This window comes from Scyliorhinus torazame, chromosome 20 (assembly GCF_047496885.1).
Source record: "Scyliorhinus torazame isolate Kashiwa2021f chromosome 20, sScyTor2.1, whole genome shotgun sequence".
NCBI classification, from domain to species: domain Eukaryota; kingdom Metazoa; phylum Chordata; class Chondrichthyes; order Carcharhiniformes; family Scyliorhinidae; genus Scyliorhinus; species Scyliorhinus torazame.
The window spans coordinates 123,783,601-123,807,376 of NC_092726.1; the positions used below are offsets into that span (position 1 = coordinate 123,783,601).

Here is a 23,776-nt window from a genome sequence, read left to right on the forward strand (position 1 = left end):
CAATGCTTTGGAGCCTGAAAGTGGTCAGGAAGAGACAACTGGACAAGAGAGAAAAGGGGAAACCAGGTTTTGCACCATTTTCTGCTTTTGTACATTTTTCCTCCCCAATGCGGGGTGAAGGCACCATTCCTGGAAGCATTGCAAGACCAGGTTGATGCGTAGAGCGGAAGAAGCAAGCCCCAGAACCATCTCCGAGTCCCAAAAATCAATTTAATATTCCGTCCCCAGATAGAGGACATATCAGATATTAAACTGATAAGAACAGATTTTTTTATTTTCTTAGTTACCAAGCCAGGGCTCAGAGTGACTGTCAGGGGCGAACCCCTAATGCAGCTCCTTGCCTGCTCCAAAAAACGAATTCTAATTGAATGAATTTATAGTCCCCACAAGAGAGACATACCAGATCTGAACCCAAAGGCTCTATCTACAGACGCTTGATCTTAGCCAAAAGGCCGAGAAGCGATAGCTCATATTTTCCGGCTATGGCTCTTGTCCCCCTCGTCCACCGACATTCAGGTGAACCTTGCTGCGCTCGACTGTGCTTTGGAACTTTTGGTCCACGGTCACTGTTGGTCAAGAGACCTCCAGCTTGGCCGAGCACGGTGAGTCTGTGATGCAGAACCAGTAAAACACAACAGGAAGACATCGTCTGGCAGGCCTTCCACTGTCATCACCAGAAGAAATGGAGACGCTGTGAAGGACCAGTGACACCCAACGCAGGGAGTCGAAGAAACCTCCAGCTTTGCCGAACAAAGGGCAATCCGTGCAAGCAGCAAGTACTGGCGGAATCCAACAGGGGGCAATGTCTAGTCGCACTGAGCTCCACCCTGGCGTGTTGGTCGTGGAGTCAGGAGAACGAAAAGAGACGCCGTGAAGGTATACCTACATCCAAATCAGGATGCCGTTCCGTCTGTCGCCACGCTTCCCTGTTGTGCAGGATGATGGGCGATGGTAACTGAAGTGAGGAGAAGGCAAGCCGGCATCCTGGGGTGAGAGCGAGTGGCCTGTAAAAAGCAGCAGGAAATCTGTGCGCATATCAGCTGTAAACGGAGCCTGGCTACCGCAAGTCCGCAAGTCCATTGTCTCACAACATTAGTGCTTAAAGTGCCCGCCAGCAGAAAAGCTAGCAATGCTTTGGAGCCTGAAAGGCCTTAAATTGGTCAGGATGAGACAACTGGACAAGAGAGAAAAAGGGAAGCCAGGTTTTGCGCCATTTTCTGCTTTTGTACATTTTGCTCCCCAAAGCGGGGTGAAGGCACCATTCCTGGAAGCATTGCAAGACGAGGTTGATGCGTGGAGCGAAAGAAGCAAGCCCCTGAACCATCTCCGAGTCCCAAAAATCAATTTAATTATCGGCACCCAGACAGAGGACATATCAGATATTAAACCGATAAGAACAGATTTTTTTTTTATTCAAAAAAATATACTTTATTCATAAAATCTATAATAAACATTACAGAACATTTCGAATTGACTTGACTGTACATTTCCGTCAGAGTTACACGTTGCCTTGACTTTCTTCCATTCAATTCAATTTTGATAATATTATACACATATCCCTCTTTACATTACAATTACTTCTTAAATATTTACATTGTCATGTTTGTTTCATACGTTGGAGTGTTGGTGGCCCAGACCGAGGGGGGTTTAAATTGTTACCCGCCCCTCGGTGTACATTTGCTGGAAAGTCTTTACACAATGGTCTTTCCCCATTGCACCTTGGCGGCAGCTGCCTCAAGCTTGAGTGCGTCCGAACAGATTATTATTTTTTTAATTTTTATTTTTTACAAAAAATATACTTTATTCATAAAATTTATCATAAGCATTACAGAAACATTTCAAATTGTCTTGACTGTATATTTCCGGCAGAGTTACACGTTGCCTTGACTTTCTTCCACTCAATTCAATTTTGATATTATTATACACATATCACTCTTTACATTACAATTCCTTCTTAAATATTTACATTGTCATGTTTGCTTTTCTCCATTGGCGTGTTGGTGGCCCAGACCGAGGGGGCTTTGCACTGTTACCCGCCCCTCGGTGTACATTTGCTGGAAAGACTTTACACAGTGGTGTTTCCCCATTGCGCCTTGGCGGCAGCTGCCCCAAGCTTGAGTGCGTCCCTCAGCACGTAGTCCTGGACCTTGGAATGTGCCAGTCTGCAACACTCGGTCGAGGACAATTCTTTGCACTGGAAGATCAGCAAGTTTCGGGCAGACCAAAGAGCGTCTTTCACCGAGTTTATGACCTTCCAGCAGCAGTTGATATTTGTCTCGGTGTGTGTCCCTGGAAACAGTCCATAGAGCACAGAGTCCTGTGTCACAGATCTGTTCGGGATAAACCTTGACAAATACCACTGCATCTCTCTCCAGACCTTCTTTGCAAAGGCACATTCCACAAGGAGGTGTGTGACCGTCTCATTTCCCCCACAGCCACTCCGAGGGCAGCGTGCATTGGCGCAGAGCCCTCGGGTGTGCATGAAGAATCTGACAGGGAGGGCCCTTCTCACCACCAGCCAAGCTAGGTCTTGGTGCTTGTTTGAAAGTTCTGGTGATGAGGCGTTCTGCCAGATGACTCTGGCAGTCTGCACAGGGAACCATCCAACGTCCTCCACGGTCTCCTTTTCCCTGAGGGCCTCGAGGAAATTACGTGCTGACCACTGCTTCATTGCCTTGTCGTCAAAGGTGTTTTTCTTCAAAAACTTTTCCACGAAGGACAGGTGGTACGGTACGGTCCAACTACTTGGAGCGTTCCGCGGCAATGAGGCCAGGCCCATCCTTCGTAACACCGGGGACAGGTAGAACCTCAGTATGTAGTGACACTTGGTGTTTGCATACTGGGGGTTCACGCACAGCTTGATGGAGCTGGACACAAATGTGGCCAACAGAATGAGGGAGGCGTTGGGTACGTTCCGCCCTCCCTTCTCCAGAGGTTTGTACATGGTGTCCCTTCGGACACGGTCCATCTTGGATCGCCAGATAAATTTGAAGATGGCCCGGGTGACTGCTGCGGTGTAGGGTCGGGTTATGGGCCAGACCTGCGCCACGTACAGTAGCACCGAGAGTACCTCACACCTGATGACCAGGGGTTTGCCCGCAATGGAGAGGGAGCGTTTCTCCCACAAGCCCAGTTTCTGCCTTGCCTTTGCTAAGCGCTCCTCGCAGGTATTGGTGCACGCCCCAGCAGCTCCGAACCATATCCCCAGCACCTTCAGGTAATCTGACCTGACAGTGAAGGGGACAAAGGACCGGTCGGCCCAGTTCCCAAAGACCATGGCCTCGCTCTTGCCCCGGTTTACCTTGGCTCCCGAGGCCAGTTCAAACTGGTCGCAGGTGGTCAAGAGCCTGCGTACAGACGCAGGATCCGAGCAGAAGACGGCAACGTCGTCCATGTACAGGGAGGCCTTGACTTGCACGCCTCCACTGCCTGGGATCGTCACTCCACTTATACCCGGATCCCTCCTGATGGACTCGGCAAAAGGTTCTATGTAGCACACAAAAAGGGCAGAGGAGAGAGGGCAGCCCTGCCTGACTCCAGATTTGATCTGGAACTTTTCTGATTCCCACCCATTGATTGAGACTGCGCTGTAGATGTTTGTGTTGAGCAGTTTGATCCAATTGCGAATTCCCTCCCCAAACCCCATTTTGGAGAGCACAGCCATCATGTAGTTCGGGAGAGAGAGAGAGCCGGGACTTTGGAAACAGCGCGGGAGTTTGAAAAAGCGCGGGAGCTGCGAGGCAGAGGGGACAGTTTAAAAGGTCGCTGCGTGGGTGAGGTAAGTACTGCTTAACAACTTCCTTACCTTGCAGGTCAGCTGTTAGTTCGGGAGAGAGAGAGAGAGCCAGGACCTTAAAAACAGCGCGGGAGTTTGAAAAAGCGCGGGAGCTGCGAGGCAGAGGGGACAGTTTAAAAGGTCGCTGCCTGGGTGAGGTAAGTACAGATTAACAACTTACTTACCTTGCAGGCCCAGTCGATTTCAGCAGGAGCGGAGCAGGCTAGTCCATTTCAGCGGGGGCAGTGCGGAAGTGATTTCTGGGAGGTAAGTCTCTCCTTTAAAGACACTTACCTGGTCCCGTTTTCGGTCCCTCTTTGCTGTTTTTAAAAAAATTGTTGAGTGTTTAAGGCGGGAACAGGAAGTCGACCCGCGGACATCTGGGAAGACCCTCACCAATAAAATCTGGTGGAGAGGAAACCCGAGACACTACACGTGTAGTGTCTCCCACCCGCCCTCCTCCTCTAACCTAATAATAAAAACCCATTGGTGTGAGGTAAGTACCATATTTTATTATTATTATTTTTTTTTAAATAAAAAGTTGTAATTTAGTTGTTAGCCAGATCTTGGTAGAAAGTTAGAGGGATGGCAGGGAAGGGAGTGCAATGTTCCTCCTGCAGGATGTTTGAAGTGAGGGATGCCGTTAGTGTCCCTGCTGATTTTACCTGCAGGAAGTGCTGCCATCTCCAGCTCCTCCAAGACCGAGTTAGGGAACTGGAGCTGGAGTTGGAAGAACTTCGGATCATTCGGGAGGCAGAGGGGGTCATAGATAGCAGCTTCAGGGAATTAGTTACACCAAAGATTGGAGATAGATGGGTAACTGTAAGGGGGACTGGGAAAAAACAATCAGTGCAGGGATCCCCTGCGGTCGTTCCCCTGAGAAACAAGTATACCGCTTTGGATACTTGTGGGGGGGACGACTTACCAGGGGTAAGCCATGGGGCACGGGCCTCTGGCACGGAGTCTGTCCCTGTTGCTCAGAAGGGAAGGGGAGAGAGGAGCAGAGCATTAGTAATTGGGGACTCGGTAGTCAGGGGCACAGATAGGAGATTTTGTGGGAGCGTGAGAGACTCACGTTTGGTATGTTGCCTCCCAGGTGCAAGGGTACGTGATGTCTCGAATCGTGTATTCAGGCTCCTTAAGGGGGAGGGGGAGCAGCCACAAGTCGTGGTCCACATTGGCACTAACGACATTGGTATGAAAGGGGATAAGGATGTCAGGCAGGCTTTTAGGGAGCTAGGATGGAAGCTCAGAACTAGAACAAACAGAGTTGTTATCTCTGGGTTGTTGCCCGTGCCACGTGATAGTGAGATGAGGAATAGGGAGAGAGAGCAATTAAACACGTGGCTACAGGGATGGTGCAGGCGGGAGGGATTCAGATTTCTGGATAACTGGGGCACTTTCTGGGGAAGGTGGGACCTCTACAGACAGGATGGTCTACATCTGAACCTGAGTGGCACAAATATCCTGGGGAGGGGGAGAAGTGTTAGTGCTCTTTGGGGGGGGGGGTTAAACTAATGCAGCAGGGGCATGGGAACCTGGATTCTAGTTTTAGGGTAAGGGAGAATGAGCGTATAGAGGTCAGGAGCTCAGATTTGACGTCGCAGGAGGGGGCCAGTGTTCAGGTAGGTGGTTTGAAGTGTGTCTACGTCAATGCCAGGAGTATACGAAACAAGGTAGGGGAACTGACAGCATGGGTTGGTACCTGGGACTTCGATGTTGTGGCCATTTCGGAGACATGGATAGAGCAGGGACAGGAATGGATGTTGCAGGTTCCAGGGTTTAGGTGATTTAGTAAGCTCAGAGAAGGAGGCAAAAGAGGGGGTGGTGTGGCGCTGCTAGTCAAGAGCAGTATTACGGTGGCGGAGAGGATGCTAGATGGGGACTCTTCTTCCGAGGTAGTATGGGCTGAAGTTAGAAACAGGAAAGGTGAGGTCACCCTGTTGGGGTTTTTTTATAGGCCTCCAGATAGTTCTAGGGATGTAGAGGAAAGGATGGCGAGGATGATCCTGGATAAGAGCGAAAGTAACAGGGTAGTTATTATGGGAGACTTTAACTTTCCAAATATTGACTGGAAAAGATATAGTTCGAGTCCATTAGATGGGTCGTTTTTTGTACAGTGTGTGCAGGAGGGTTTCCTGACACAGGTTGTTGACAGGCCAACAAGAGCTGAGGCCACGTTGGATTTGGTTTTGGGTAATGAACCAGGCCAGGTGTTGGATTTGGAAGTAGGAGAGCACTTTGGGGACAGTGACCACAATTCGGTGACGTTTACGTTAATGATGGAAAGGGATAAGTATACACCGCAGGGCAAGAGTTATAGCTGGGGGAAGGGCAATTATGATGCCATTAGACGTGACTTGGGGGGGGGGAGAAGGTGGAGAAGTAGGCTGCAAGTGTTGGGCACACTGGATAAGTGGAGCTTGTTCAAGGATCAGCTACTGCGTGTTCTTGATAAGTATGTACCCGTCAGGCAGGGAGGAACGCGTCGAGCGAGGGAACCGTGGTTTACCAAGGAAGTGGAATCTCTTGTTAAGAGGAAGAAGGAGGCCTATGTGAAGATGAGGTGTGAAGTTTCAGTTGGGGCGATGGATAGTTACAAGGTAGCGAGGAAGGATCTAAAGAGAGAGCTAAGACGAGCAAGGAGGGGACATGAGAAGTATTTGGCTGGAAGAATCAAGGAAAACCCAAAAGCTTTCTATAGGTATGTCAGGAATAAGCGAATGACTCGGGAAAGAGTAGGACCAGTCAAGGACAGGGATGGGAAGTTGTGCGTGGAGTCTGTAGAGATAAGCGAGATACTAAATGAATATTTTTCGTCTGTATTCACTCAGGAAAAAGAGAATGTTGTGGAGGAGAATGCTGAGACCCAGGCTAATAGATTAGATGGCATTGAGGTACGTAAGGAAGAGGTGTTGGCAATTCTGGACAGGCTGAAAATAGATAAGTCCCCGGGACCTGATGGGATTTATCCTAGGATTCTCTGGGAGGCCAGGGAAGAGATTGCTGGACCTTTGGCGTTGATTTTTATGTCATCATTGGCTACAGGAATAGTGCCAGAGGACTGGAGGATAGCAAATGTGGTCCCTTTGTTCAAAACGGGGAGCAGAGACAACCCCGGCAACTATAGACCGGTGAGCCTCACGTCTGTAGTGGGAAAAGTCTTGGAGGGGATTACAAGGGGCAAGATTTATAATCATCTAGATAGGAATAATATGATCAGGGATAGTCAGCATGGCTTTGTGAAGGGTAGGTCATGCCTCACAAACCTTATCGAGTTATTTGAGAAGGCGACTGAACAGGTAGACGAGGGTAGAGCAGTTGCTATGGTGTATATGGATTTCAGCAAAGCGTTTGATAAGGATCCCCACGGTAGGCTATTGCAGAAAATACGGAGGCTGGGGATTGAGGGTGATTTAGAGATGTGGACCAGAAATTGGCTAGCTGAAAGAAGACAAGGTGGTTGATGGGAAATGTTCAGAATGGAGTTCAGTCAAAAGTGGAGTACCACAAGGATCTGTTATGGGGCCGTTGTTGTTTGTCATTTTTATCAATGACCTAGAGGAAGGCGCAGAAGGGTGGGTGAGTAAATTTGCAGACGATACTGAAGTCAATGGTGTTGGCGATAGTGTGGAAGGATGTAGCAGGTTACAGAGGGATATAGATAAGCTGCAGAGCTGGGCTGAGAGGTGGCAAATGGAGTTTAATGTAGAGAAGAGTGAGGTGATTCACTTTGGGAGGAATAACACGAATGCGGAATATTTGGCTAATGGTAAAGTTCTTGAAAGTGTGGATGAGCAGAGGGATCTGGGTGTCCATGTACGTAGATCCCTAAAAGTTGCGACCCAGGTTGATCGGGTTGTGAAGAAGGCCTATGGAGTGTTGGCCTTTATTGGTAGAGGGATTGAGTTCCGGAGTCAGGAGGTCATGTTGCAGCTGTACAGAACTCTGGTACGGCCGCATTTGGAGTATTGCGTACAGTTATGGTCACAGCATTATAAGAAGGACGTGGAGGCTTTGGAGCGGGTGCAGAGGAGATTTACCAGGATGTTGCCTGGTATGGAGGGAAAATCTTATGAGGAAAGGCTGATGAACTTGAGGTTGTTTTCGTTGGAGAGAAGAAGGTTAAGAGGAGACTTAATAGAGGCATACAAAATGATCAGGGGGTTGGATAGGGTGGATAGTGAGAGCCTTCTCCCGCGGATGGATATGGCTGGCACGAGGGGACATAGCTTAAAACTGAGGGGTAATAGATATATGACAGAGGTCAGAGGTAGGTTCTTTACGCAAAGAGTAGTGAGGCCGTGGAATGCCCTACCTGCTACAGTAGTGAACTCGCCAACATTGAGGGCATTTAAAAGTTTATTGGATAAACATATGGATGATAATGGCATAGTGTCGGTTAGATGGCTTTTCTTTCGGTGCAACATCGTGGGCAAAGGGCCTGTACTGCGCTGTATTGTTCTATGTTCTATGTAGGTGCGCGATATTCTGTCAAAAGCCATCTCCTGGTCAAGGCTGATGAGGCAGGTGTCCACCCTCCTGTCCTGCACGGAGACGATCGTATCCCTCAGTAGCGCGAGGCTATCAGAGATCTTCCTGCCGGGTACAGCACAGGTCTGGTCAGGGTGGATCACCGACTCCAGAGCAGACCTCACCCGATTGGCGATGACCTTGGCTACAATTTTGTAATCCACATTCAACAGTTAAATGCGTCGCCAATTTCGACTTTATTCCCTTTCCCCCTTCTGCTTGTAGATGAGGGTGATGATGCCTTTCCTCATGGACTCTGACATGCTCCCTTCCAGGAGCATACTCTCGTACACTTCCAGCAGGTCTGGGCCCATCCACTCCCACAGAGCCGAATACAACTCAACCGGTAAGCCGTCGCTTCTGGGAGTCTTACTCGTCTCGAAGGACTTGACAGCCTTTGTCAGCTCATTCAGAGTTAATGGTTTGTCCAGGTTTTCCAGCTCGCTGTCGCCTATGACCTTCGTGATAGTCGACAGGAAGGTCTGGGAAACAGTGCTATCTGTTGGCTTCAGGTCATACAGTCTGGCATAAAAGTATTGGCAGATCCTCAGGATGTCAGACTGCGATGACTTTACAGAGCCATCTTCTTCCTTCAGGCTGCTGATCACAGAGGTCTCTCTGTGCACCTTTTGGAAGAAGAAGCGTGAGCACTTTTCGTCCTGCTCCACGGAGCGGACTCTGGAACGGAAGATAACCTTGGAGGCCTCCGAGGTGTAGAGCGAGGCTTGCTGGCTCTTCACCTCTTGGAGATCGTCCTTGACATCCACCCCCATCGACTGCAGCTGGCGCAAACTCTGCATACTTTTCTGGAGCCTGGACATGACCCCTCGTCCCTCTCTCACCTTTTGAACGCCCTTGAGGATGAAAAACCTCTTGATATTCCCCTTGATTGCTTCCCACCAGAGGTGTGGGGCCTGAAAGAGGGGTTTCACTGTTCTCCAACCTTTGTAATCCCTCCTGAGTTCCTCGAGGTTCTCAGGGGTCAGCAGTTTTACATTTAGCTTCCATGTCCCCCTGCCTACCTCCTGGTCTTCTTGCAGGTGGCAGTCGGCCAGTAGGAGGCAGTGGTCAGAAAAGAACACCGGCCTAACGTCGGTGGACCTGACCGTGAAAGCTCGGGACACAAAGAAGAAGTCTATCCTGGAGCGGACGGACCCGTCTGGCCGTGACCATGTGTATCTGCGCTGCGCTCCGTCTGCAGGGTCGCTGCAGACGTCGAGCATCTAGGCGTCATTTACCGTTTCCATCAGGAGTCTGGACGTAGCGTCTAGTTCAACTGATAAGAACAGATTTTTTTTTTCCCAAAAAATATACTTTATTCATAAAATTTATCATAAGCATTACAGAACATTTCAAATTGTCTTGACTGTATATTTCCGGCAGAGTTACACATTGCCTTGACTTTCTTCCATTCAATTTTGATATTATTATACACATATCACTCTTTACATTACGATTCCTTCTTAAATATTTACATTGTCGTGTTTGTCTTCTACATTGGAGTGTTGGTGGCCCAGACCGAGGGGGGTTTACACTGTTACCCGCCCCTCGGTCTACATTTGCTGGTAAGACTTTACACAGTGGTCTTTCCCCATTGCGCCTTGGCCCCAGCTGCCCCAAGCGAGAGTGCGTCCCTCATCTCGAAGTTATGGACCTTGGAATGTGCCAGTCTGCAACACTCGGTCGCCGACAATTATTTGCACTGGAAGATCAGCATGTTTCGGGCAGACCAAAGTGAACTTTCACCGAGTTGATGACCTTCCAACAGCAGTTTATGTTTGTCTCGGTGTGTGTCCCTGGAAACAGTCCGTAGAGCACAGAGTCCTGTGTGACAGAACTGCTCGGTATGAAACTTGACAAGTACCACTGCATCTCTCTCCAGACCTTCTTTGCAAAGGCACATTCCACAAGGAGGTGGGTGCCCGGCTCATTTCCCCCACAGCCACTGCGAGGGCAGCGTGCATTGGCGCAGAGCCTTCGGGTGTACATGAAGTATCTAGCGGGGAGGGCCCATCTCACCGCCAGCCAAGCTAGGTCTTGGTGCTTGTTTGAAAGTTCTGGTGAGGAGGCGTTCTGCCAGATGACTCTGACAGTCTGCTCAGGGAACCATCCAACGTCCTCCACAGTCTCCTTTTCCCTGAGGGCCGCGAGGAAATTACGCGCTGACCACTGCTTCATTGCCTAGTGGTCAAACGTGTTTTTCTTCAAAAACGTTTCCACGAAGGACAGGTGGTACGGCACGGTCCAAGTACTTGGAGCGTTCCGCGGCAACGAGGCCAGGCCCATCCTTCATCACACGGGGGACAGGTAGAACCTCAGTATGTTGTGTCACTTGGTGTGTTGCCTCCCTGGTGCAAGGGTCAAGGATGTCTCGGAGCGTCTGCAGGGCATTCTGGGGGCGTAGGGGTGAACAGCCAACTGTCGTGGTGCACATAGGCACCAACGATAGAGGGAAAAACGGGACGAGGTCCTACAAGCTGAATTTAGGGAGCGAGGAATTAAACTAAAAAGTAGGACCTCAAAGGTAATAATCTCAGGATTGCTACTGGGAGTTAAATATCCGAGAGAATCAAACTTTTCGGAAGGACAGAGTGGATGGTAAGGGAGGTGGTGTAGCTCTGATATTTAAGGATGACATCCGGGCAACAGGAAGGGATGACATTGGTGCAATGGAGGAATAGATTGAATCCATTTGGGTGGAAATCAGATATAGTAAGGCGAAAAAGTCACTGATAGGAGTAATCTATAGGCCACCAAATAATAACATTATGGTGGAGCAGGCAATAAACAAAGAAATAACAGATGCATGAAGAAATGGTACAGCAGTTATCATGGCGGATTTTAATCTACATGTTGATTGGTTTAACCAGGTCGGTCAAGGCAGCCTTGAGGAGGGGTTTATAGAATGTATCCTCAATACTTTCCTAGAACAGTATGTAATGGAACCTACGAGGGAACAAGCGGTCCTAGACCTGGTCCTGTGTAATGAGACAGGATTGTTTCAGGATCTCATAGTTAGGGATCCTCTCGGAAGGAGCGATCACAATATGTTGGAATTTAAAATACAGATGGCGGTTGAGAAGGTAAAATCAAGCACTAGTTCTTGTGCTTAAACAAAGGAGATTACAATGGGATGAGAGAAGAACTAGCTAAGGTAGACTGGGAGCAAAGACTTTATAGTGAAACAGTTGAGGAACAGTGGATAACCTTCCAAGTGATTTTTCACAGTGCTCAGCAAAGGTCCATACCAACAAAAAGGAAGGACGGTAAAAAGAGGGAAAATCGACCTAAGGAAATAAGGGAGAGTATCAAATTGAAGGAAAAAACATACAAAGTAAAGATCAGTGGGAGACTAGAGGACTGGGAAAGCTTTAGGGGCAACAGAAAGCTTCTAAAAAAGCTATAAAGATGAGTAAGATAGATTATGAGAGTAAACTTGCTCAGAATATAAAAACAGATAGTAAAAGTTTCCACAAATACATAAAATACATACAACAAAAAAGAGTGGCTAAGGTAAATATTGGTCCTTTAGAGGATGAGAAGGGAGATTTAATAATGGGAGATGAGGACATGGCTGAGGAACTGAACAGGTTTTTTGGGTCGGTCTTCACAGTGGAAGACACAAATAACATGCCAGTGACTGATGGAAATGAGGCTATGACAGGTGAGGACCTTGAGAGTATTGTTATCACCAAGGAGTTAGTGATGGGCAAGCTAATGGGGCTAAAGGTAGACAAGTCTCCTGGACCTGATGGAATGCATCCCAGAGCGCTAAAAGAGATGGCTAGGGAAATTGCAAATGCACTAGTGATAATTTACAAGAATTCACTAGACTCTGGGGTGGTCCCGGCGGATTGGAAATTAGCAAACGTGACTCCACTGTTTAAAAAAGGAGGTAGGCAGAAAGCGGGTAATTATAGGCCAGTGAGCTTAACTTCGGTAGGAGGGAAGATGCTGGAATCTATCATCAAGGAAGAAATAGCGAGGCATATGGATGGAAATTGTCCCATTGGGCAGACGCAGCATGTGTTCATAAAGGGCAGGTCGTGTCTAACTAATTTAGTGGAATTCTTTGAGGACAGAAACAGTGTGGGAGATAACGGGGAGCCACTGGATGTAGTATACCTGGATTTCCAGAAAGCCTTTGACGAGGTGCCACACAAAAGGCTGTTGCATAAGATAAAGATGCATGGCATTAAGGGGAAAGTAGTAGCATAGATAGAGGATTGGTTAATTAATAGAAAGCAAAACGTGGGGATTAATGTGTGTTTCTCTGGTTGGCAATCAGTAGCTAGTGGTGTCCCTCCGGGATCAGTGTTGGGCCCACAACTGTTCACAATTTACATAGATGATTTGGAGTTGGGGACCAAGGGCAATGTGTCCAAGTTTGCAGACGAAAATAAGATAAGTGGTAAAGCAAAACGTGCAGAGGATACTGGAAGTCTGCAGCGGGATTTGGATGGGCTAAGTGAATGGGCTAGGGTCCTGCAGGTGGAATACAATGTTGACAAATGTGAGGTAATCCCTTTTGGTAGGAAAAACAGCAAAAGGGATTATTATTTAAATGATAAAATATTAAAACATGCTCGTGTACAGAGAGACATGGTGTGCTAGTGCATGATTCGCACAAAGTTGGTTTTCAGGTGCAACAGGTGATTAAGAAGGCAAATGGAATTTTGTCCTTCATTGCTAGAGGGATGGAGTTTAAGACTAGGGAGCTGCTGCTGCAATTGTATCAGGTGTTAGTGAGGCCACACCTGGAGTATTGTGTTCAGTTTTGGTCTCCTTACTTGACAAGGACTTACTGGCACTAGAGGGTGTGCAGAGGAGATTCACTCGGTTAATCCCAGAGCTGAAGGGGTTGGATTACGAGGAGAGGTTGAGTAGACTGGGACTGTACTCGTTGGAATTTACAAGGATGAGGGGGGGGGGGATCTTATAGAAACATATAAGATTATGAAGGGGATAGATAGGATAGATGCGGGCAGGTTGTTTCCACTGGCGGGTGAAAGCAGAACTACGGGGCATAGCCTTAAAATAAGTGGAAGTAGATTTAGGACTGAGTTTAGGAGGAACTTCTTCACCCAAAGGGTTGCGAATCTATGGAATTCCTTGCCCAGTGAAGCAGTAGAAGCTCCTTCATTAAATGTTTTTAAGATAAAGATAGATAGTTTTTTGAAGTATAAAGGGATTAAGGGTGATGGTGTTCGGGCCGGAAAGTGGAGCTGAGTCCACAAAAGATCAGCCATGATCTCATTGAATGGTGGAGCAGGCTCGAGGGGCCAGATGGCCTACTCCTGCTCCTAGTTCTTATTTCTTATGTTCACACAGCCAGCACTGTCAGTGCTCCCACCACACAGCCAGCACAGTCAGTGCTCCCACCACACAGCCAGCACTGTCAGTGCTCCCCCACACAGCCAGCACTTTTAGTGCTGCCACCACACAGCCAGTACTGGCAGTGGTCCCACCACACAGCCAGCACTATCAGTGCTCCCCACACACAGCCAGCACTGTCAGTGCTCCCACCACTCAGCCAGCACTGTCAGTGCTCCCACCACACATCCAGCACTGTCAATGCTCCCCCCACACAGCCAGCACTGCCAGCGCTCCCCCACACCGCCAGCACTGTCAGTGCTCCCCCACACAGCTAGCACTGTCACTGCTCCACCACACAGCCAGCACTGTCAGTGCTCCTACCACACAGCCAGCACTGTCACTGCCCCCACCACACAGCCAGCACTGTCTGTGCTCCCCACACAGCCAGCACTGCCAGTGCTCCCCACACACCGCCAGCACTGTCAGTGCTCTCACCACACAACCATCACTGTCAGTGCTCCCCCACACAGCCAGCACTGTCAGTGCTCCCCCCACACAGCCAGCACTGTCAGTGCTCCCCCAAACAGCCAGCACTGTCAGTGCTCCCACCACACAGCCAGCACTGTCAGTGCTCCCCCACACAGCCGGTACTGTCCGTGCTCCCACCCCACAGCCAGCACTGTCAGTGCTCCCAACACACAGCCAGCACTGTCAGTACTCCCACACACAGCCAGCACTGTCAGTGCTCCCACCACACAGCCAGCACTGCCAGTGCTCCCACCCCACAGACAGCACTGTCAGTGCTCCCAACACACAGCCAGCACTTTCAGTGCTCCCACACACAGCCAGCACTACCAGTGCTCCAACTAGTCAGCCAGCACTGTCAGTGCTCCCCCCCCCCCACACACAGCCAGCACTGTCAGTGCTCCCCCACACAGCCAGCACTGTCAGTGCTCCCACCACACAGCCAGCACTGCCAGTGCTCCCACCACACAGCCAGCACTGTCAGTGCTTCCCCCCACACAGCCAGCACTGTCAGTGCTCCCCCACACAGCCAGCACTGCCTGTGCTCCCACCACACCCCACAACTGTCAGCAGCGGCTGGAGCTGATGATTGGCTGAAAGGCTGTCAGTCAGCGGCTGGAGCTCCTGATTGGCTGAGAGTCTGTGAGTTAGCGGCTGAAGATCCTGATTGGCTGAGAGGCTGTCAGTCAGCGGCTGGAGCTCCTGATTGGCTGAGAGGCTGTCAGTCAGTTTATTTTTCTCATTAATTTAAAAATTGATGTAACCGGATATTTCACCGCGATCTTGATCTGCTCCCTGAACCTGGACTGAGTCGCCACATAAATAAGTGTGTTTGTGCAGCAATTTAAATCCTGCAGCATAAATCCGACTTGTTGTAAAGTATATTGAGGAAGGGTGATATAAAGTAATCCTCTCACATCGATATAGAAAAATTTAATAATAGACACGGTCCAGAGGATTTTGAAAGTTCCGTAGATGCTGAAGAGTAAAATCATTGACTTCCTTCTGCTCTCCATCTCTGGGTCTGTGCGATTGTCTCCCTGACTCTGAGCCCTCAGTGCCTTCCGGACCCGACTGCTGAGTAAAATGTGTCTGACTGTCATGGCGTTGGTCAACAGGATTGAGAAGAACGGCATCAATGGGCTTAAAACCTGATCAAACAACTTATATCCAACCCATCCCGGGTCAGGGACAAAGCTGCTCTTTGTGACGCAGCTCCACTGGACATTGTCCATTATCTCCCAAGTTTCATATGTAAAGTACCGGGGGATTTTTTTCACACAGAGCAGGAGGCCGCTTGTGGACAGAACCACAGCCGCAGTTTTCCCGGTGCAATATTTAGTTTTCAGTTTCTGGCAGCGAATGGCCACAAATCGATCAAAGTAGAAAGTGAGGGTGAACCAGACAGAACAGTCCCTGGCTGCAGCGATCAGGGCACCCTTAAGACTACACACAGGGGTGATGGACAGGAAATTCCAGGGGAAATAATAACCATTGATCCTGTTCAGTATGGGTTTAGTGATAATAAACAGCAGACCCGTCGTTGCCATGGCTACCAGGTAGCGAGTGGTGCAGGTAGAGAGGCCACACTTCCCCGACACAGAATCACAATTCCCAGTATATTAACTGTCAGGGAGAGAAAGGAGTGACGCGGGAAATTAATGGGTAATGAATCTCGCTGTCTGAACCAGAACATAATTTCAGCATCAATATAATGGGCAGTGGGTGAGTGGCAGTGTTGGGAGAGCAGTGGGCACAGAGATTAACATTGCAGAGAGGGAAGTAGGAAATGTAACTCCAGTGTTAAAGGTGGGGAATGGGGGGAAAGTGTGAATTGCAGCCCTGTCAGTTTGATGGCAGTGGTAGGAAAATGTTTATAATTCAAAGACCTTTGGGGGAGGTTACATTTCTCATTTAGTCTGATTTACAGGATTCACTCAGGACGGCCAGGTTTCCCAAACCGGATACAAACATACCAGAGATTGTCATTCCAGCTCAATTATTGGACCACTCCCCGGATTGGACCGTTCTCTGGACTGGATTTCTGAAGGGGGTGGACACCATTCCTGGTTTATTTGAATACTCCACGATCAATGGAAAAAAATGAAACAAACGCAGGACCTTCCCACTTCATAATCATGGGAGGAATAGAAATACAGAATGTACAGTCCAAAAGGATGACATTCGGCCCATCAAGTCTGCGCCGGCCCTTGGAAAGCGAAAACCAGTTCAGCCCACCCATCCCCATAACCCAGTGACCCCATATAAATTGTTTGGAAACTAAACACAATATATCTTGGCCAATCCACCTAACCTGTTCATCTTTGGACTGTGGGAGGAAACCCGGGCACACGGAGGGAACCCACGCACACACGGGGGAGAAAGTGCAGACTCCGCACAGACAGTGACCCAAACCGGGAATCGAACCTGGGACCCTGGAGCTGTGAATCAACTGTGCTAACCACTGTGCTACCGTGCAGCCCAGCCTGTCCAGAATAGGGTCTGTCCAGTCTTCAGAACATTCCGAGGACGCACCCCTCCCAGGTTTAGTCATTCGTTAAGCACCCTCTCCCAGGAATCCCCCATTGCCATGTCTCGAATATCCCAACATCACTGTTCCCAGGAAACCATCCTCTCCCTGTTTGAAAACAATTCCTGCCAAGCTTTTCTCAGGAATATTCCCGCTCCGGCATTGGACATTCCCCAGGGTTCACTTGGCCGGAATAGACTCTTTCCAGATTCGGACTCATTGCATTCGACACAAAAGTAGGAAAATTTCAAAACAAGAGCGTTAAGATGGAGGAGAAAGTTCCCAGAATAAAGTTGTTGAAATTAAAGTTACGTCCTGCGCGATGCAACATCCGAATTGGACGGTGAGATGTTGCTCCTCCAGCTTGCGTTGGGCTTCACTGCATTCTTGCAGTAGGCCAAGGACAGACATGTGGGCCTGAGAGCAAGGTGCTGAGTTAACATGGCCACAACAGGAAGGCGGGGGCCATGCTGTGGGCTGAGTGAAGGTGTTCCACAAAGCAGTCTCCCAGTCTGTGTTTAGTCTCCCCAATGTAGAGGAGACGGTATTGGCAGCAGCGTCTACAGGAGAACAAATTGAAGGCACAGAAGTGAAACGCTGCTTCTCCAGAAAGGAGAGTTTGCTGCTGAGAAGCATGAGGCGGGAGGAGGTAAAGGGACAGTTGTTGCACTGTCTGTGATTGCAGGGGAAGGTGCTGGGGGAAGGGAAAGGGGTGTGGGGTGTGAGGGGGAAGTGGACAAGGGGGAGGGAGCGGTACCTGAGGAATGCAGAAATTGAGGGGGTGGTTGGAGAGAGGTGAAAATGTGTTTGGTGGTGACATCATGCTGGAGTTGGCAGAAATGGAGGAGGATTTTCCTTTCAATGGGGAGGCTGATGGTGTGGAAAGGGAGGAGAGGGAGACACTATCTTGTTTCCGAGAGGGAGGGGGATGTGTGAGGACAGAGGTGTGAGAAATGAATTGAACACGATTGAGAGGCCTGTTAACAAAAGGTAGGCAGCCAAGAGACAGCCCGGTTAAGGTAAAGACAGACATGCCAGGCGGGCTATGTTCGAACACGTCACCATCAGAACAGAGGCGATGGAGGTGGAGAAAGTGGGAGATTGAGATGCAGTCTTTACAGGAAGCAGGGAATGAGGATCCCTACACAACCCTCGTGTTGGGGAACGGAGTTGTAGAGGGATTGGACATCCATTGGGAAGATTAGGCTGTTAGGGCCAGGGAAATGGACCTTGTTTACGGCACCAGAGGAATCAGGAATCATAGGATCCCCACAGTGCAGAAGGAGGTCATTCGGCCCATTAAGTCTGTACCAAACCTCTGAAAGAGTACCTCAACCAAGCTCACTCCCCCGCCTATCTTATTAACCCCTTAATCTAACCTACACATCTTTTTGGACACTGCGGAGTAATTTAGCGTGACCAATCCATCTAACCTGGACTGTGGGAGGTAACCGAAGACCCGGAGGAAACCCACACAGTCACGGAGAAAAAGTTCAGTCTCCACACAGACAGTCACCCAAGGTGGGAATTGATCAGGGGACCCTGGTGCTGTGAGGCAGCAGTGCAAACCACTGTGTCACTGTGCCACCAATGTCTTTGGGAAGGGGCAGAACAGGGTTAAGCGGATGGAATCAAGATCGGAAGAAATGATCTTGGTGGGGCTGGAACAGCCGAAATAATGGGTGTACTGGGACTTTCCTGTTTGTGGATGTTGGGAAGGAGGTAGAAGCGGGATTGATGCAGGATGTGTGGGGTTGTGGGACTATGATGTCCGACGCTGTGGACAGAAGATATCCAGAGTCGATGAAAGTCTTGGATACAATATCATGACGTTTGGTGGTGTGCTGCTGGTACAGGGGGAGGTAGCAGGATGGGTCTGAGACAATAGTGGCACCACCCGTGTGAGCAGCTTAGATCATCAGGCCAGGGTTGTATATTAGAGAGATGATTGGAGCAAGTTTTGAGTGAGTCAGGATAGAGTTAGTGAGAGGCACCGAGAAATTGAGACGGTCGATGTCGCACTGACAGATCTCAATGAAAAGATCAAGAGCTGATAGGAGGCCAGAGGGTGGGGTCCAGGTAAAGGGAGATTACTGGAGGCGGATGGATTTCAACAACAAATATTCATAAAATAGACGGTGAGAAACAGCAGAGACAATATTATCTACTCACTGATCATCATCGGAATAATGACCAAAGAATTGAAAAGCAGAAGTCGGTCTCTGTTATTCTTGAATTTAGAACAGAATATAATCAAATCTTCCAGTCCCAATGTCAACAGTAGGAAAAATGGAATGAGAAGCATGAATTAAAATAAATCCAGTAACACAGAGTATTCTAAATAGTCGGCACATATTCCAAAGTCAGCATTATTCCTGACACATTTCATCCAATTATTTCAATGACTACCAGAAATAATAGATCTGAGTAGTATGATAGATGTTAAACAATTGGATTTTCTAAAGGCCGTCAGTAAGATCCGACATAACAGACTGATGGGTAATCTCAGAGCCAGTGGAGTTAGTGGACACAGCAGCAGAATGGACACATGCTGGCGACACACACAGAAAACAGGGAGAGGAGTTGAAGGGATTTAGGCTGATTGGTAGAAGGTGGGAAGTGGTGTTCCTCAAGGATCAGCACTGGGATCGCTCTCCTTCACCATTCCCATCAACAGTATGGGATCGGGAAGCAGAATGATAATTACACAATTTACAGACAGAATCAAATTGGGAGTGATAGTGAATACAGAGGAAGAATACAACTAATTACAGGCGCACATCATCATTAATTCTGAATTTGCAAAGTGGGAATTTCAATGGGAAATTAATGTTCCGACAGATCAGTGTCCGCTTCTGCACTTTGATCAGAACAATAAGTCCCCCAATCACTCCTTGGAAAACAAGTGTGTGGATGGACTGGAGGGGTTTCTGGGTTCAGGAGAATAGATTCACAAATCGTGTGAAGCAGAAACACAGTTTATAAACACCCATAAACATTCGTCAACATGTGAGTTCATTTCAGGATGAATAGAAATGAGAAAATATCACAAAACCTATTGGAATGCTGCACTGCTGTGGGTTTTATGAAATATTAGAGTGTGGGTGATATCTGTTCCTGTTGGAGCAGATCAATAGAAAACAGAGATAGAGACATTTCACTTCAGACAATAAATATCAAACATCTTCAAAACACAGCCAAACTCTTCCTGTTTTCAAGCTATTCCAAAGTTAAAACACACAGAGAGAACTCCACAGAATGGAGCGGCCACTGCCCAATAAAATACAGCATTTCAAAACAGAACCAACTAATTTCAGTCCAGTTACTGACCCACACACAATACAATTCCACACGGACAGGTAGTCCCAGTAATAGGTAGATAATTGGATCAGGTCTTCCAGTCTGGTGAGAGACCCACACTCAATACAATTCCAGACTGACAGATACTTCCAGTAATCCTTGTTCACTGCTGTCAGATATTTCAATCTGATTAGTGATCCACCCTCAGAGGGATTTCATTCTTACTCCCACTAAACCTTCCTTCAGAGAGATTGCCTTCACTGAGATCCAATCTAACATTATACAAGATTCCACTCAATATAACAACTTGATTGATCAGAGATTCCGTGAGTTACAAACAGGTTTATTTTTAGTTCATGAAATGAATTCAAACCATGCACATTATTAACGAGATTTGAATTAAGTAAATTATATCATTGACCAGGTGTCTGTGTAACAGTGAGCACGAGACCAGTGTTAAATATTTTCAGTCAGAGTGTAAAATCAGAGAGCCGCTCACACAGAATTCCACAACTTCATTGGTGAAAGTCACTTAGGAACACCAACAATTGCAACGATTGGGTAGAATATTTTCTCAGCAGTCTCAACTGGGACAAGCATTTTCACTGTGAAGAAATGTGGCAATCTCTCTGTCTGAAGCTCTGAGGTTATATATCCCACAAGCTTTTAATTAATACCATGTGGAGCCACCTCAGGGATATTGAGGTTGTGACATCGTTTAACTTATTTTTCAAAGATGTGAACAAACAGATTCCGATATTTGGTTCAGTGAAAGCAAATATTATTTTTGTGAGTGAGTGACCTCTTTCCAAACACTGGACTGTGTTGATCACATTTTTCAGCTAACATTAACAGAAAGGATGCTGTCCACTCAGACACCATCAGTCCCATCAATACTTCTCAGATTGTTCCAGTGATATCCGTCACTCCACTGTGATCATTCAGTGATTCAGTTCCAGGTGTCAGTGTATTTCTCTGGGTGGTTCCACTGCACTCTGAGATGTAGCTGCCTCTGTAACAAATCATTCAGTGATTCAGTTCCAATTGCCAGTATGTTTCTCTAGTTGGTTCCACTGCACTCTGGGATGTTGCTGCCTCTGAAACTGTGACCATTCAGTGATTCAGTTCCAATTGTCAGTGTGTTCTCTGGGTGGTTCCACTGCACTCTGGGGTGTAGCTGTCTCTATAACTGTGACCATTCAGTGATTCAGTTCCAATTGTCAGTGTGTTTCGCTGGGTGGGTCCACTGCACTCTGGGAAGTAGCTGCATCTAAATGTGAACATTCCTTTATTTCATTTCAGTAAGACAAATGAGCTGAACTTGGTCACTCGGCCCATCGGCTCTGCTCCGCCATTCTATCATGGCTGATATGTTTCTCATCCTCATTCTCCTAATTTCTCTCCTTCTCCCCATAACCCCTGATCTCCTTATTCGCCAAGAATCTATCTGTCTCTGTCTTAAAGACACTCAGTGATTTGGCCTCCACAGCCTTCTGCAGCAAAGAGTTCCACAAATTCTCTACGTTCTGGCTGAATACATTCCCCACATCTCTGTTTAAAAGCATCGTCCCGTTAGTCTGAGATTGTGTCCTCTGGTTCCAGTTTTTCACTCAAATGGAAACACCCTCTCCACAACCACTCTATCCAGGCCTCGCAGTATCCTGGAAGTTTCATAGAACATAGAACAATACAACGCAGTACAGGCCCTTCGGCCCACGATGTTGCACCGAAACAAAAGCTATCTAACCTACACTATGCCATTATCATCCATATGTTTATCCAATAAACTTTTAAATGCCCTCAATGTTGGCAAGTTCACTACTGTAGCAGGTAGGGCATTCCACGGCCTCACTACTCTTTGCGTAAAGAACCTACCTCTGACCTCTGTCCTATATCTATTACCCCTCAGTTTAAAGTTATGTCCCCTCATGCCAGCCATATCCATCCGCGGGAGAAGGCTCTCACTGTCCACCCTATCCAACCCCCTGATCATTTTGTATGCCTCTATTAAGTCTCCTCTTAACCTTCTTCTCTCCAACGAAAACAACCTCAAGTCCATCAGCCTTTCCTCATAACATTTTCCCTCCATACCAGGCAACATCCTGGTAAATCTCCTCTGCACCCGCTCCAAAGCCTCCACGTCCTTCCTATAATGCGGTGACCAGAACTGTACGCAATACTCCAAATGCGGCCGTACCAGAGTTCTGTACAGCTGCAACATGACCTCCCGACTCCGGAACTCAATCCCTCTACCAATAAAGGCCAACACTCCATAGGCCTTCTTCACAACCCTATCAACCTGGGTGGCAACTTTCAGGGATCTATGTACATGGACACCTAGATCCCTCTGCTCATCCACACTTTCAAGAACTTTACCATTAGCCAAATATTCCGCATTCCTGTTATTCCTTGCAAAGTGAATCACCTCACACTTCTCTACATTAAACTCCATTTGCCACCTCTCAGCCCAGCTCTGCAGCTTATGTATATCCCTCTGTAACCTGCTACATCCTTCCACACTATCGACAACACCACCGACTTTAGAATCATCTGCAAATTTACTCACCCACCCTTCTGCGCCTTCCTCTAGGTCATTGATAAAAATGACAAACAGCAACGGCCCCAGAACAGATCTTTGTGGTACTCCACTTGTGACTGTACTCCATTCTGAACATTTCCCATCAACCACCACTCTCTGTCTTCTTTCAGCTAGCCAATTTCTGATCCACATCTCTAAATCACCCTCAATCCCCAGCCTCCGTATTTTTTGCTATAGCCTACCGTGGGGAACCTTATCAAACGCTTTGCTGAAATCCATATACACCACATCAACTGCTCTACCCTTGTCTACCTGTTCAGTCACCTTCTCAAAGAACTCAATAAGGTTCGTGAGGCATGACCTACCCTTCACAAAGCCGTGCTGACTATCCCTGATCATATTATTCCAACTAGATGATTATAAATCTTGTCTCTTATAATCCCTTCCAAGACTTTACTCACTACAGACGTGAGGCTCACCGGTCTATAGTTGCCGGGGTTATCTCTGCTCCCCTTTTGAACAAAGGGACCACATTTGCTGTCCTCCAGTCCTCTGGCACTATTCCTGTAGCCAATGATGACATAAAAATCAAAGCCAAAGGTCCAGCAATCTCTTCCCTGGCCTCCCAGAGAATCCTAGGATAAATCCCATCAGGTCCCGGGGACTTATCTATTTTCAGCCTGTCCAGAATTGCCAACACCTCTTCCCTACGTACCTCAATGCCATCTATTCTATTAGCCTGGGGCTCAGCATTCTCATCCACAACATTATCTTTTTCCTGAGTGAATACTGACGAAAAATATTCATTTAGTATCTCGCCTATCTCTTCAGACTCCACACACAATTTCCCATCCCTGTCCTTGACTGGTCCTACTCTTTCCCTAGTCATTCGCTTATTCCTGACATACCTATTGAAAGCTTTTGGGTTTTCCTTGATCCTTCCTGCCAAATACTTCTCATGTCCCCTCCTTGCTCGTCTTAAGCTCTCTCTTTAGATCCTTCCTCGCTACCTTGTAACTATCCATCGCCCCAACCGAAACTTCACACTTCATCTTCACATAGGCCTCCTTCTTCCTCTTAACAAGAGATTCCACTTCCTTGGTAAACCACGGTTCCCTCGCTCGACGCCTTCCTCCCTGTCTGACTGGTACACACTTATCAAGAACACGCAGTAGCTGATCCTTGAACAAGCCCCACTTAAACACTTGCAGCCTACTTCTCCACCTTATCCCCCCCCCCCCAAGTCACGTCTAACGGC

General features: G+C 47.9%; 1 non-coding gene and 1 pseudogene across 1 annotated transcript; both read right to left on the minus strand.

The window, feature by feature from the left end:
* Positions 1 to 113: 113 nt before the first annotated feature.
* On the minus strand, positions 114 to 299 carry LOC140397320 (U2 spliceosomal RNA). The gene has a single exon (XR_011936818.1). It is a non-coding gene; the product is annotated as a U2 spliceosomal RNA (small nuclear RNA).
* Positions 300 to 1,248: 949 nt separating this feature from the next.
* LOC140397399 (U2 spliceosomal RNA) lies at positions 1,249 to 1,425 on the minus strand (annotated as a pseudogene).
* Between the last annotated feature and the right edge of the window lie 22,351 nt (positions 1,426 to 23,776).